Raw genomic sequence first — 15,388 nt, 5'->3', positions numbered from 1 at the left:
TATTTGATTTGTCCACGTCTGTGCAATGCCAGGCTTATGGGGACACAGACTGGGAAAAGCTGATACTGCAGCCAGGCGGCACAGTGACGTCTTTCTGGTCCAGGAAATTGCAGCGATTGGCCCTCCTTCCTTATTGGTCTTTCAAACATTGTCTTATTGTCTGTCAAACATTGGGCTGTGGCTTGTCTGGCTGTAATCATTGTCCTAATAGGTCTGGCTAGAGTTAACACCAAATCTGTCTCTACAGGGAGAGGTTCTAGAAGCTGGTTTTTTACTTCATTGTATTTTTATGTGCAAAAGTTAAGAATTTTATTCTACAATTAGGATCCTTAGAATGGGGAGTGTGGTAAAAACCATTAAAAATAATTTATTAAAGACAAACAAGTCCTCGCATTAACTTAGCTCTGAGACGAAGCTTTTCAAACATTTGTGAATCATGTGGGGTTTTTATTTTTTATACTGCTTGTCCTGAGAACTGTTTCATCGCCAATACCAATGAAATAAACTTTAAAATTACAGATTAAATTCAGGCATGGTGGCATACTCCCAGCTATCTCCTGAGGCAGGAGAATTGAGAGTCTGAGGTCTGCTTGGGCTAATTAGCCAGACCTTAGTAAAAAATAAAATAAAATAAAAATTGCAGATTCAAACAACTTGAATGAACCTCTCATGACCCTTGCCAGGGAGTCTTGCTGCTCTAGGGCTTTACAGTTTAGACTTGACACCATTTACATTCTCTGCCATCTTTAGGACTTGTCAATCAACATTGCTGTTATCCTTTTAGTACATCAACGTTGCATTTAAGGGAGACTTTTGTATTTTATTGTTCCCATGTTTGCTTCACATCCATCTGTATTCTCACCCTGAGTGGAGAACAGACACCACCGCCAGCTGCACAGCGTGCTCTGAACACCTAGCCAGGACTCAGTGTTAGAGGGGGCTCACATGGAAGGCCTAACAGCTCCCTTCTCCTGATTTGGAAGACTCCTTTGGTTATGCACAGATGAGAGGAGCAGATATTTGTGTTTCTGTAGCCACTCAGGGTCCAAAGGAAGCCCTGCAATGGTCTGAATGCACCGTGGAAACCTCCACAGGCCCATGTAAGGAAGACTGCAGCCCCAGGGTACAGCTATTTGAAAAACGTGGTGAGGAACTTTAAGAGTCTGGTTACCACCCCCAGCAGGAGCCCGAAGCAATTGGTTTGTCTCATTTTGAACTAAAGGCTCCAACACAAACCTTCTCTGTCATGGGTTCGTTGGGCACGGGTAGACTAATGAGATGACCATTCTGGGTTCTCCATCCCTTACTTTCCTCCTCCGCAGTCCACAGAACTAACACAGCCTTCAGCCTTCCTTCAGAATACACATACAGTGAATAATTGTGTGATATTAAAAAAACCACAAAAACAAACAAATGGCAAACAAACAGGGCTTGGTTGCTTTCCTGCCACTCCGATTAGAACTTGGGACAAAAGCGATTGACAGGAGAGAAGGTTCATTTTGGCTCACAGCTCAAGGTGCAGCTATCAAGGTGAAGCCCCTGCAGCCGGAACCTGAGGCTGGTTCCATGGCACCAGCAGTTTAGACACAGAGAGCAACTGTCCTGGTCGCTTTTCTGTCGCTGTGATCAAATGCCCTGGCGCAAAGCAACTGCAGGGAGAGAAAGAGCTTATTCTGGTTGCGGTTCCGCTGCAGTCCATCGCTGTGGGGAAGTCAGTGCAGAAACTTGACGAGTCTGGTCACATCCAAAATCGGGAGCAGAGAGAGTGGCACGTGCTTACTTACAGCTCAGCTTGCTTTCTCTACTATTATACAATTCAGAACCCCATCCCAAGAAATGCTGCCCCCACTTTTAGTCTGGGTCTTTACCCGGCAACTAGCATAATTATGATAATCTCCCGCAGACACGCCCACGGACACGCCCGCATACACGCCCGCAGACACGCCTACCCCAACATGGTCTGGACAATCCCCTGCCTCTTGTCTAGTTGACAATTAAAAATAACCATCCCAGCGACGGATGCTCACTTTCTCCTATTTCTCTAGTCCCAGACCCTAGCTCAGGGAATGGTGCCACCCACAGTGGGCAGACCTCCCAGCCTCATCACCCTACAGAAACAGTCCCATGAAGGTGTGCCCAGAAACCCATCTCCTAAGGCATCCCAGGCTTTATCAGGCTAACAATTCACTTAACCATCTCACATCACACCATGTTGCAAGAACCAAGAACACCTCCTCTGCAGGTTCATCAGCCCAGAGACAGAAGTGTGAGCCTCCCTTTGGGCCTGTCTTCCTTCAGGCTGAACATAGAATGCCCGCCCTCCTAACATTGCCTTCTTCCTGCTCGGTGAAACAATCACTTCGTGGCTACTCTTGACAAGGTGGTATTCATCCACATTTTCAGCAGAGTTGGCAATCAGCAGACTTAGAAGTTGTGTGGCTTACAGGGCCAATGACTCCTGCTCCATTACCCTGACCTAAGGTCCTATTTCTTCTCCCTCCAGAAACGCTAGGGGTTACAGGAGAAAGGATGTTCATTGCTTCAACTTCTGTTTCTTCCTCCTGATAAAGAGAAGAGAGGGCTCTCTTTGTAAGGAGCTACACGGAAAGCAGACATGAAAGCAAGACCAACAAGTTCTTCTTTAGTATGAGTGATATTTGTAGAAAATACACAAGTTTTCTTTTTAAATTTAGGTTTCTGATACCTTTTGCCACAGGCTCATGAGTGATGAAACAACCACAAACTTCTGAAAATCCAGTATCTCTTTTTAAAAAGCTCCTCTGTTAATGGACTGACTTCAGTCTTGTGGTCCATAGTCAACACATGTCAGCACCTAAATGTCAGTCCCTGTATTTTGCCTAGAGTTGTAGGATATTTAGTTAGTGATGGGGCTTCTTATTTTATTTTGCTTTGTCCTTAGAAACTTCAATATTCCTTGTTTAGCAACTTCATAGACATTATTAAAGCTACCTGCCTTTAAACAACAGAATCAGCAGTTATAAATAATATTTTTCACAGTCAATATACTATCCTCTGAAAAATATTCATTTGACACTGCCTACCTCATACAAAGAGCAATGTATGACTTATTTGCATGAGACCATTTTATTTATTTATTTATTTATTCATTATGTATACAATATTCTGTCTGTGTGTGTATGTCTGCAGGCCAGAAGAGGGCTCCAGACCTCATTACAGATGGTTGTGAGGTACTATGTGGTTGCTGGGAATTGAACTCAGAACCTTTGGAAGAGCAGGCAATGCTCTTAACCACTGAGCCATCTCTCCAGCCTGAGACCATTTTTTAAAAAGAGCTTGATATTGTCTAAAATAATAATATTGGCTCATTAAGTCTAAAGCATATTTGCCTTATGATGTAAGGCAAAATGAAAAATAAACGGGTAAATAGAAGTGGCCCAGGGAAGCTATCTATCAAGGGTTTTGATAAGGGGTTGCCCATGATGCTTGGTCTTCCCAATAGGGGATGGAAGACCACAGAAGGTTAGTTAGCCCCATGATTGACTAACCAGGATGTAGTACTCCTTCTGAACACCAGGAAACAGAAGGGCCAGAGGAACCCCTAGAAATAACTCTGAAGGTGGCAGAAGCAGTGGGGTCTCCCACATGATGGGTTGGCCAAGTGGGACCTGGGGAGCAGGGCAAGGCTGTGGGGAAGAAAGCACTCCCTGACCAGCATGGCTTGGCTGAAGTTTCTAAAGAGGACTGGGAGGGGAAATTCAGATGGGGTATAGTGGTTTGTGAGGACAAGAGCTGGTTAGTCATCTCATCAACTTCGACCATGAAACCCAATATGGGCAAGTTCAGCAGAACCTCCATATACGGGCTGCCCATGCCTGCTTCAGCAGTGCCAGGGCATAAATTACAAATTTCATAGTGGTTTGTCAAATGTCAGGATCTTCCGTTCTAAGCAGTTTGAATTTCGGCTTCTAGATTAGTGTAGGGATGCCAAGATGATTAAGATGGTTTGCTGGAGGCAAAGGGCCAGCTACCTGTTAGTAACTGTGGGAGTCAGGGAAGGACCCTGCGCAGAGCGAGGGTTCGAGATCCTCAGAGCAGAGGAACCGGAGAGCTGGGAGCATGAAGGCGGGGGGGGGGGGGGGGGGGAAACGGGGGGGGGGGGGGGGGGGGGGGGGGGGGGGGGGGGGGGGGGGGGGGGGGGGGGATCTCACAAAGGGAGATAACCTGACAAGTGCTACAGAAAAGGGTTTTCCTGCTGGGGATGATGGGGTTCTGGTCAGCCTTCAGGTTGGTTCCCAGAGACGCCATAAGTGATTGGGACCATTTCTGATACTGAGCACATTTTAGAAATTGTGGTTGGCCAGTGAGAGCTGGAAAGTGTGACCCTTGGGAAACACGAGATACACGAAGAGAAAAGCACACCGAGAGGAAGGGCAGCCATACCTTCTGCAGATCCACAAGAGGAGATACTCATGACCTGTTCAACTGGTAAACCCAGCTCAGACTGCCTGGCCCAGTCAGAGGAGACTTCGGGTGTTTTGTTTGAACCAAGACAAAAGCAGAATTATCATCACAACCCTGCTTGGGAGAGCCAGACAGGGATCCCAGACCAAAAGCAAGTTCTCCTCATCTATCAGAGCTTCTTGTTTTTAAAACAGATTGTTTAAGGGATCATCCAGTTCACCTCTCCTGAACCACCTGTCTTGCCAAGTCCTGAACCAGTGCTCGTATGGAAAACTCCATCCCTGCATGCTGGTGACAGGCACTCCCCGGTCCTAGCGAGGAACCTCCTGCGAACCCAGGAAGAAGGCTGTCTGCCAAGCAGCCTCCGTGTTCTGCCAGCATGCTGCCTGACACTGCTCGCAGCGCGTTCATTATCCAAGGGAAAACTCAAGCCTGGTGTTGTTGTGTTTTAGGGTAGTACTTTGGATTTCTAGCTCAGCTGGAGAATTATTGTATATGCTACTGTCTGTAGAGGGCCCTGGTGTTCCTGTCCCAGGGTTGGTACCAGTATACCCCCAAGTGTGGGTTTCACCAGCTGGTAGGGCTCTGCAGGAACCTGACGATTTGGCCTTCTTTCCCTACAAATGTTAAAAGTTTGTGGTCTTGCGCCATCGTGATCTATTTGTGGGATTTGTTCATGAAACTTCACCAGGCTTTGAGAGCCAGCTCTATCGTGAAGCCCTGCATATGTCCCAGCATCCTCTGAGAGCCTGCAAACCAAAGAGAAGGAACAGTTTTGTTGACTGGGTAGTGTGGCAGGAAGGGATCTTAGAAGGAAGGCATGCCCAGATGTGTCGGAAGCAGTCAAGTTTTGTGAGATTCTAGCTGAGGTTCTTACAAAGGGCTGTGTGAAGAGTATGGGGCAGAGACAACCAGTTACAGGGCTTTCAAGTTTAGATATGGCAAAGCCCAGCTTTAAAAAAACAAAGCCTGGGTTGGGATGGGGTGGAGAGGATCTGGAAAGACAGTCAACCATACAGTGACTTGGTTAACTTATCATCAAGTGGGAGATTGGACAGAGTGAGGGACATCACACAGCCATAGCAGGGTCATCAAGATACCAGGGCTGCTCTCAACATGGCAGAGAAGCAGGGTTAAGGGGAGGTGGTAGTCTCTGCTAGCTTCTGCAGTAATAGTGAGCATTAAAGGGAGTTGGTAGCCTCTACTAGTTTCTACATTGATAGTGAGGCTTAAGGAGAGGCGGTAGTCTCTGCTTACTTCTGCAATAAGAGTGAAGCCCAGTCTTCTCGAGAACATGGCCCACGAGCTGTGAGCTCGTGTACTGCAAGCCCGGAGTGAATTCTACACACGCTGAGAGCATTTGCTCCAAGTGTTCATGTGCTAGACCTCAGGACACCTTGCTGGCAGGCATGATTTGTGCCCGGCATTGGGCACACACTTGAAACAAGCCTCTCATCGCACTTTGTGTTCCAGTGGTCCGTCAGAATATTAGCAATGCTAATGTCTCCACTTTATGTGGAAGAGGCATTTGAGCCTGCCGTTCTAACTCATGGCCTTCATCATCTCAGATTAAGATGGCCTTTCAAGTACAGGATACTTACGTCTGGGTTCATATGATTGCCCCGGTATAAATACCAATTCGCTAAGTGGTGACTTTTTGTTTTGATCCCCGTGGGCAGATAACTGAGAGGCTTATGGTGATGGTGTGGACTGTGAACTCCTGCTGTGTTTTAGAGCGTGTGCAGAGACAGCTTCCCAAACAATAAGCTCTGAGCACTGGCAGTTTCTCCCATCTAGAGAACCTGCTCCAGGGGACAGAGGAAGTGCAGCCGAGGAAGGCCAGAGCAGAGGAAACAGCTCTCTGCAGGGCCCAGGCTATCAAGCCTCCTGGTCACCTGTCACCTGTAGGGTCACCTCCAGGAGCTAAGATGCTCTTTTGCAGTTTTACACAGGGACGTGGACCAGGAGAAGGGAAGCCATCTCAGCAAACAGAGCAACTTCTGGAACACTGGCAGCTTTTAGCAGGCCTAGTTCGCGGCACAGAAAGGGACATACTCAGTGATCATGCTCAGTAGCGCCCTCAAAGGTTCCCCGAGGGATCTGACATGAAGGTTCCCTTATGTCCATCCAGGAAGCCTCAGTTATATAATCTAGCAACAGCCCAAGCAAGAGGAGAAGAAACAAAGGTAGGGCGGAGGAGACAAAGGAAGCTGGGTCTTCTCTGAATGGCTTCATGGCCATCTGAAACAAGAATCCCTCCTTTTCTTCATAGTGAGACCCTCCAAGGGAAATGGTCAGTTGCTCGCATCTGACCCCATCGGATGCTGCAGCAGAAGTGGGCACATAGCTTGGACATACATGGAAGCAGGCTCATGGCGTGCCTGACTCCAGGAAAGGTCAGACCAAGCCAGACCAAAGTGCTTGTAATGGACCTGCCACAACACTGGCAACCTTGGCTTGAATCAGCACCTCAGCCAGCTGCTTTGCTTTGTGAGCTTGAATCCCAGCTTCTAAAGGGACTTCAGGGAGTTAAAGCATGTAGCCTCCAGGTGTTACCAGAGCTCTAAGTAACTTTTTCCTCTTTCTGACAACATGGTCAATGTCTCCATCGACCGAGGCTCTTATTTAATCTGGTACCATCTCCCAGGGCAGGGCATGAGCCCCATTCTAGAAATCCATTTCTGATAGATGTTATGCCTACTGTCATTGCTGTTTTCCTGTAGTAGAGACAGGTCACAACCCAGCCAATTTTTAGTTCTGGGCAAGGGAGGTAGCAAGGCTGGTTCCTGGAGGGCTGCCTGGAACCCAAGTTTGTATTCAGAGGCTGCTGTCTCTGACAAAAGCCACTGCCTTCTGTGTTACTAGAGAATATCCCGAGGGATGACCCCAGTACTATCAACGGGATTCCTGCTAGAGCCAATAAGAATCATTGGCACACATGCCCACACCTGAGGGCCTGACTTGGGAATGCTGAGGAATTATTTTCATAGAGAATAAGAGTTGCATAACAAAGGCATGAGTTCAAATCGTTTGTAGAAATGTGAAGAATTGTCTAGGTTTTCCTATCTTACTCGGACAGGATTATGACATAAGGTGAAAGATTATCCACTGTCTCTGAAGAGGTCTCTATTAGGGAAGATTGGGAAGTTGCAATATAATAAGTATTCCTGTTTGAGCCATCCGGCTGGAGTCAGCCACACTAGCAGGATGGACAAGGAAAAGGTCCCTTGAATAAAGATGCTATGTTATGAAAAAGAGTAGTGTTAATTCAAGCAGACATTCTGCCCACCTGTCCTCTGTCCAGAGCAGCCCCTTCAGTCTGACAAAGTCCTTAGACCTGCCCAGTGGATTCTATGATGGGGCCCAACACTGTGGCTTGGACATACACTGAAGCAGGCTCCTTGTGGTTCCAATATAAACTGTCTATACAAGAGAACACTTCAGTAGGATCCGTACAGGAGACTCAGGTACCTCCATCTGGAGACAGTCAAGGGAACAAGCTCTTTATCCCAAAATAGACTAGAAGCCCCGACCTTGGCGGAAGCCTCACGGCTTGGTGCTTCTCTAAGAGGTTAAATGCCGGATGCCGGTTAGAATGAGGTGACCAAATCAAGCACTACCTGTTTAGTATTCTCCTGGGGAAAGAACAGCCCCTGACCAACCAGAACCGCTCAGCCACAAAGCAGGAGGAAGACAGTAACAGAAGTATCTATTGTGTTTAGCAACAGGCTCCTCCTGAAACAAAAACCTGGCTGCTTTTATAGAACATGCTCCGAGCCGTTGCATTGGTTTTCTCCAACACTTGATTTACGGGCCTCTGTGCTCAGTGGCCTTGGTTTTGCTGGGGTGAAACACTCCAGGAACATAACCCTTGGGAGGGACTGGCCATGTGTGCATGGCTAGTGGAAGCTGTAATCTGGCAAAATGAACTGTGACCCTCAACTCAGTAATGAGTGTGTGTTGATGAGAAGAAAAAAAATAGGATTTATTTATTTCCGTTCTTCCTTCCTTCCTTTCCTCCTTCCTTCCTTTCTTCTTTCCTTTCTTTTCTTTCTTCCTTTTTTTGGAGACAAGGTTTCTCCGTGTCTCTCTGGCTGCCCTGAATCTTACTATGTAGACCAGGCTGGCCAAGAACTCACAGAGATCTGCGTGTCTGCTTCCCAAGTGCTGTGGTTTAAGGTGTGCTCCATGGGGCTCTGCCTATTTCTATCATTTTGAATTATGTGCATGTATGTAGATATGTACACATGAATGAAGGTGCCCACAGGGGACAGGGGACAGAGTAATAGGACCCAGCAGTGGCGTTACAGATGATTGTAAGCTGCCTGATATGGTTGCTGGGAGCAGAACTTGAATCCTATGTGTAGTAGTAGGAGCGGCGGGGCCGCGTCCCCAGCACCCCGGCCGCCTGGCTAGCTTATGCCCCGAAATAACAACACACAAACTGTATTCTTTTAAACACTGCCTGGACCATTAGTTTCAGCCTCTTAACCCATTTCTAATAATCTATGTAGCACCACGAGGTGTGCTTACCAGGAAAGATTCAGCATGTCTGACCTGGTGGCTGGCTGCATCGTCGTCTGCCTCAGAGAGCAGAGCTATCGCGTCTGCCCGGGAGAGGGGAGCATGGTGTCTCTGCTCCAGAGAGCAGAGCTGTCAAGTCTGAGTTCACTTCTTCTTCCTCCCAGCATTCTGTTCTGTTTACTCCTCCCACCTATGTTTTAACCTATGAGGGCCAAGCAGTTTCTTTATTATAATTAACCAATGACCTTCCTCCATCACCTATGGAAGAGGAATAAGTGATCTTGACCGTTGAGCCATCTCTCTGGCTCCAGTGAGAATGATTTAAGCCCCCATTCTAAAAACAAAACAAAACAAAACAAACAAACAAACAAAAAAAAAAACCAAGCCAAAAGTAGCTGCTGAAACCCTAAAGCTCATTTTTGGATCAAAAGACTACACATGACTATTGGTCACATCCCCATGCTCAGTGCTGCTTCCCGAGGACAAGAAAAATCAGGGCTCCTACTGACAACAAACACATCCCCGGGGAGGGGTCTTCTGTGTGGGGTGCATAATGGAGGGAGGAGCCCTATGTTCAGACAGAGGGACACATGAATCTGAAAAGGTCTGAGCAGGGCACTGGAGAGATGATCGTGTGACTCTAGAAACCACTGTCTCCTGTCTTTCCACTGACCCTGATGAGATCAAGAAAACATCAGCATAGAGACTTGTCTGCCTTCCTCCCCAGTGGGTCTTTGGGTGAATTAATGTCACTTTTCCAGCCGATGCACAAGACTGAGATGGCCAGAGAGAGGGCGAGACTCGGGGGCTCCATCAGACCCCGAAAGGGTGTTGCCTTGGAAAAAGGACAGGCAGATGGAATGCCAGCATTTCACAACGACCCTGGCTGCAGTCAACAGATCATGAAATTTCCTTTTCATCTAATCACAGTGTCCCGAGGCCAGCGGAACGTGTTCAAGATGGAGAGTTCCACTCATCTGGGAAGGTGAACTCAGGAAGAGTTCAGAGCAGTGTGGTGCCAGAGCCCCGGCTGTTCCGGGAAGCTTGGGAGGCAGGCCTGTGATCCATCTCTGTCTGGCCATCAACCCTGACCTTAAGAAACAGAGGAGGGAGGAAGGGAGGTCGCAGAGGCAGAGAGCTGACACAGCCAGCCAGTCGTGACACTTGCTGATACCGGCACAGGCTGGAGACATTGTGTTTCTGGGCAAGGCCCGTAGGACAAAGTCTCAGGGATGTGGAATAACCCGTGTTCTTCAGATGGAGACTAGACCCTGGGTCTGCCCTGTGCACAGCTTAGGCAGGATCCAGCATTGCCACCAGTATGATGACATGCCCTTCCCCAGTCCCTCTCTTGCTGGTTCTGAGCCCTTGTTTCATGGCCCCTGTTTAAAGAAATTAGTGGAAACCTCGCCTGGTAGCACATGCCTTGAATTCCAGCATGTGGGAGGCTGAGGCTGGTGCGTCTATGAATTCAAAGCCACCCTAGTCTGCACTGTGAGTCTCAGGACAGCTAGAGCCACGAGGCGGCAAAACCCTGATGCATAATGAATAAAATCTCAAGATCAGATATTGGGGTTCAACCTAAAGATCCAAAAAGCGAAACAACCAACAACCGCTGGCTCTTACCTCGACCTCAGTCTGAAGTGGCGATCCTGCCTCCGGGAATCTGAGAAGGAAATTGTGTGTTGAGAGCTGTTTCCTCCCATTTTATAATCCTCTCTAGGCCTGGGATTAAAGGCATGCACTGCCCGGTTTCTATAACAGCTAGTGTGGCTACTGGGATTAAAGGTGTGTGTTACCATAACCTGGTCTGTAAGGCTGACCAGTGGGTCTGTTTTACTCTCAGATCTTCAGGCAGCCTTTATCAAAATATAATTGCAATGCCACTACAAAGCCCTGTTGTGAAAAAAAAAACCAATAAATAAATAAATAAAAATTAACTAAATTAAAAAAAAGAAAAAGTGGAGTGTTTAAATACATCCTCCTACACCGCTAGCACTCAGCTCCATAGAAACCACATAAAGCCAGGACCATTCACCTGTCTGCTGGGGACAGGGAGAGAATGGGGGGGGGGCACTTAAGGACCTTGCACTTGGTGTCTCTCATAATCTTTCTCTGTCTTTGTCTCTGTCTCTGTCTCTGTCTCTCTCTCTCTCTCTCTCTCTCTCTCTCTCTCTCTCTCTCTCTCTCGCGCTCACACACACACACACACACACAATGCTAAATACACTGTAGGTAGAAATCAGCACAAGCCCAGCCATGGACACAGGCGTATAGACTTGAAGCACCAGCTTCCACCTGGCTGCTCCTAGGGTTCTGTCTCTCATCTTCAAATCACCAGGAACTGACGGTGGTGGTTTGAACCCTGTTCCAGCTCCTCAAGACCCGTAGAATGCAAGGTGGCTGTAAGATACACCCTGAAGCTCTCAAGCATGCCCCAAGTGGCATGGGCAAGCACCCCAGCCCCGGGGATGACTTTGCTCTCATCTTGACTGCACTCGGCTGTCCAGGACAGTTCTGAGTTCTTCACCCACTGATTGTGCTCCATGACCCGGGCTCACCTCAGGTTTCCCTGCTGCCTCCTCCACACACCAGCCTCACTTTGTGACTGGCTCTTGAGGGGAAGGGCTGGTCCTGCTGCACAGCCTCAGCCCACTCCCCTGTCAGTCTCTGCCTGCGCTGTGTCCTCCCACAGCCTGGTGTACCTCTCCTGACCTGGGGCTCACCTCTCACCGGGACAGCCCCACCCTGTCTCTTCTTTCCCACTCAGCCTCCCTCCTCACCACACCAGGCTAGGCTTTCTGGGTCCAGGGAGGGAGATAGCTGCTGGCTGCTGCTTAGCCCAAGACCTCTCTGCTGATCATGGCTCTCTCCTGAGGGCTAAGGCCCCCACCCCCAACATGGTGACCTGTCTTGTTTGGTTAGCATAGGAATCAGGAAAGCAAAACACACAGATGAGAGCAGAAGAATTATAGAAAGCCGGGGAAATTACAGTATTGGGAGGGAATCTGAAGCGCATTCCTGAGGCAGCTGTCAACGTTTTTTAACGCGGGTTTGGAAGAAAATGCGAGGGCTCTCGCATACAAGCGTGAGTCATGGCTTTAATCAAGTGTTTCCCTTATATCACTCCCATCCATCTGTCCATCAGCCCTTCCCCCACACACCCATCCATCTGTCCACCAGCCCTTCCCCCATACACCCATCCATCTGTCCATCAGCCCTTCCCCCACACACCCATCTTTATCGTTTTGTGGCATTTAGCATTTTAAAACAATGTTTTTACTTATAGAAGAAAGTTAAAGAATAGTTCCTGGTTAGACATCAGCTTGGGGAAGCGGAGGCCTTCCCAGGAAGGCCTGGCTAAGCAGGCAGAGGAAGGGAGCTGAGAACATCACTGTGTTTGCTCTTGGGGAAGGGCGGGTCATAAGCATCTGGTCCCTTATCGAGGATGGGGTAGAACGGGGACACAATGACTCCTGTGTAGAAGTCATCTCACAGGGCCTTGCTGAAGACGAAACTGTGTGCTGGGCATTTACCAGGTCTGGGAACTGCAAATCCAAACCACAACATTCCAGAGTACTTCCTCCATTCTGAGCGACAGAAAGGAAGTCATACAAATGTTGACAAGATGGAGGAGGAGGGGACTGGGGCCCTGGATATGGACATGGGGAAATAAATTAATTCAGCTGTCCTAGGAACCGAGGGGAGGGCCCTCAAAAGTTTAAAGGGGGGCACTATTCAACTCTGCATTCCTGTGATTCCTTAAGTTGGAGTTCCAAACTAGGTAAGAAGGGGAAATAGGGCTGAGTGGTCACCACACAGTCATCCAGTCTCTCTTTGCTCTTGACTTAGATGTGGCTGATTGCTTAGTGCTCTTGCCTCAACTTCCCCACAGTGAGGGCCTGTGACCTGATGCTATCGGCCTTTAACCCTTCTGCCCTGGAAGCTGCTCTTCTCTCAGGGTGTTTTCATCCCAGCAATACAAATGGTCGTGGGACCGGCAAGAAATAGAGTCGGGTTTTCCTCAGCTGGCGGCTGGATGCACCAAGCACATCACACATTCACTATGGAATGCCATTCTGCCCTGGAGAGAACAGGACCCCCTCATTTGCTCCAGCATGGGTGGATGGGATGCAGAGACCGTTGTGCTATGTGCGACGGGTCAGCCACAGAAAGACAGTGCCTCATAATCACACCCTAGAGCGGCGATCTCACAGAAGCTGAGCACGAAATGGCTGTTGCCAGAATGGGGACAGAGGAGAGAAGGGAGGGGAGGGGAGAGGAGGGGAGGGGAGAGGAGGCAGGGTGGGGAGAGGAGGGAAGAGGAGGGAAGAGGAGGGAGGAGAGGGGAGAAGAGGCAGGGTGGGGAGAGGAGGGAGGGAAGGGGAGAGGCTGATCATGGATACTAAGTTACAGCCGGGCAGGAGTAAGAGGTTAGAGTAAGAGGTTCTTTGGTGTTCAAGCACAGCAGGGTGACTGTGGTGTGCAGTGGAGATGTTGACAGGCTAGACAAAGCCGTGCTGGCCTCCTTCACTGTCCATTTCTTCCGTAAGGAAAGTCTACACACTCGAGGTGCTAACCTAACCCATTGCAAAATACATAGAGATATCGAACATGGTCACATGGATTCTCACAAATATGCACATTTTTCTCTCTGTGTACTTGCTAAAATTCAGTAATATAACAACAATAATATGGAGAATGTCACAGAAAAATCCAAGAAGCACCCAGGTCTTCACCTGGGAGATCTAGGCCGGAGAGCTGTGTGCTGAAACGAATGCCTTACGGCCAGAACCGATAACCATGGCAGGGCCCGGGCGTGGAGATGCTGCTTCAGCTTCTGGCCCAGGTTCTGGGAGCCATGAGAGCCTGAGGTTTCCCTGGTGTCTTCTCAGGCTGGACAGTTCTTTGTAAATGGATTTGAAGAGGCAGCACAGGCGCCAGCGCTGGGACGTCTTTCCTGACTGCTTCCAGGAAGTGCTGGGAGACACCACACAGGCCCCTTGACTTTGGGGACCTCCACATCTCAACCTGAAATCAGCGGTGCGGGTTTCAGGTTTCCATGCCTCATCATGCAGAGGGCCTGTCACTATCATCAGCAGGCTCGGGAAGAAGCTCAGTGTCCCCCACAGTGCCCAGTGGCCTTTCCTATGCATGTTTCCTTGAGGCCACAGGGGCACTTGTACCTGTACATCACCGCCAACAGTCCCAGCTTGCCATCGTCTTTCGTCCAGCCATGGGCCTGACTACATACACCTCTCTTGACTACGTAGAGCCTCCTGATTTTCCCTGTAATGTATAATGTAAACATTTATATAGTTTACAGCCAAGGTAGGAGCAAGATGATGGTCCCCAGGGCGACATATCATAGTGGAGGCCATTATAAGAAGATGGAGCGTGGCTCATGCACCTTTTAGACCCTGACAAACCCCGAAAAGGAAATCTGAATCCCCGTTATCTAACATCTGTCTGGGGTTTCACGGAGTGACACCTCCAAGCTTGGGATTTCACAAGTGCACTTGCTTTGAAAATGGTCCTCGGCTTAGTGTTATGAAGCTCTTCCTCCTTATTCTGAGCACGTTCGTCGAGCAAGGAGGTGCCAGAGGTCTTGCAGTTATGCAAGCAGAGGCTGAAATATCCTCATGGGGGAAATTTAACATTCCGGGGTAAGATTTATCTTTAACGTGTGTTCACAAGAATGAAGGCAGGAACGGCCTGAGAGATAGCTCTTGGGGAGGGGGAAGGGCGGTCTCTCCTGGCTCAGCTAGTCACACATGGCCTTGCTGACCACAAGAAAACAGGCGCCCAACAAAGCAGCTACTCAGGCCTGCTTTCAGTATGTTTTCCTCTGTGTGGCATCTGTGGGTTCATCCTCCTTGGGGTGAGAATAGAGTTAGGATGTGCGGCAGACTCAGGAGCAGAGAAAGCAGGGTTCAGGGGTGATGAATTTGTTGGTTTCATTGTCTCAGTCTAAAACTTAAATCACCGTCAACTTCTCCAGGTGGGTGAAGACTGAGCACCCAGTACTTAGCAAAGAGAACGGAACCCAGGGAAATCTGTGACACCGTGCTTGCAGATGTGCGGCACAGCCTTACTGAGGGACCGGCACAGCTAGCAGTTGAAGGAATCATGCCTGGTGGGACAGGAAATCCCGTGTCATGGGCCAACTAAAGCAGAAAGGGCTTGCGTTCGTTCCCCTGGCTCTCCGAGGAAGTCTGCGTAGTTAAAACATCAGTGGCATTTGCTTTGTAGGCGAGGAGGGGACGTGTTCTTCCAATGAGCGGCAGAATGAAACCTGATGAACTTACCTGAAAAGTTTAGAGAGAAGAATTGTCTCTGATCTCTGTTTTTTAGTTGGCTTAGAAACCTCACACAAAGACTGAGTCTGTCTGGAGACTTTAAACCAGAAGTGGGAGGCCAT

This window comes from Alexandromys fortis, unplaced genomic scaffold (genome assembly GCF_014885135.2).
Source record: "Alexandromys fortis isolate MF-2015 unplaced genomic scaffold, M_Fortis_MF-2015_v1.1 scaffold_23, whole genome shotgun sequence".
NCBI lineage: Eukaryota > Metazoa > Chordata > Mammalia > Rodentia > Cricetidae > Alexandromys > Alexandromys fortis.
Note: the sequence above shows the minus strand (reverse complement) of the source record.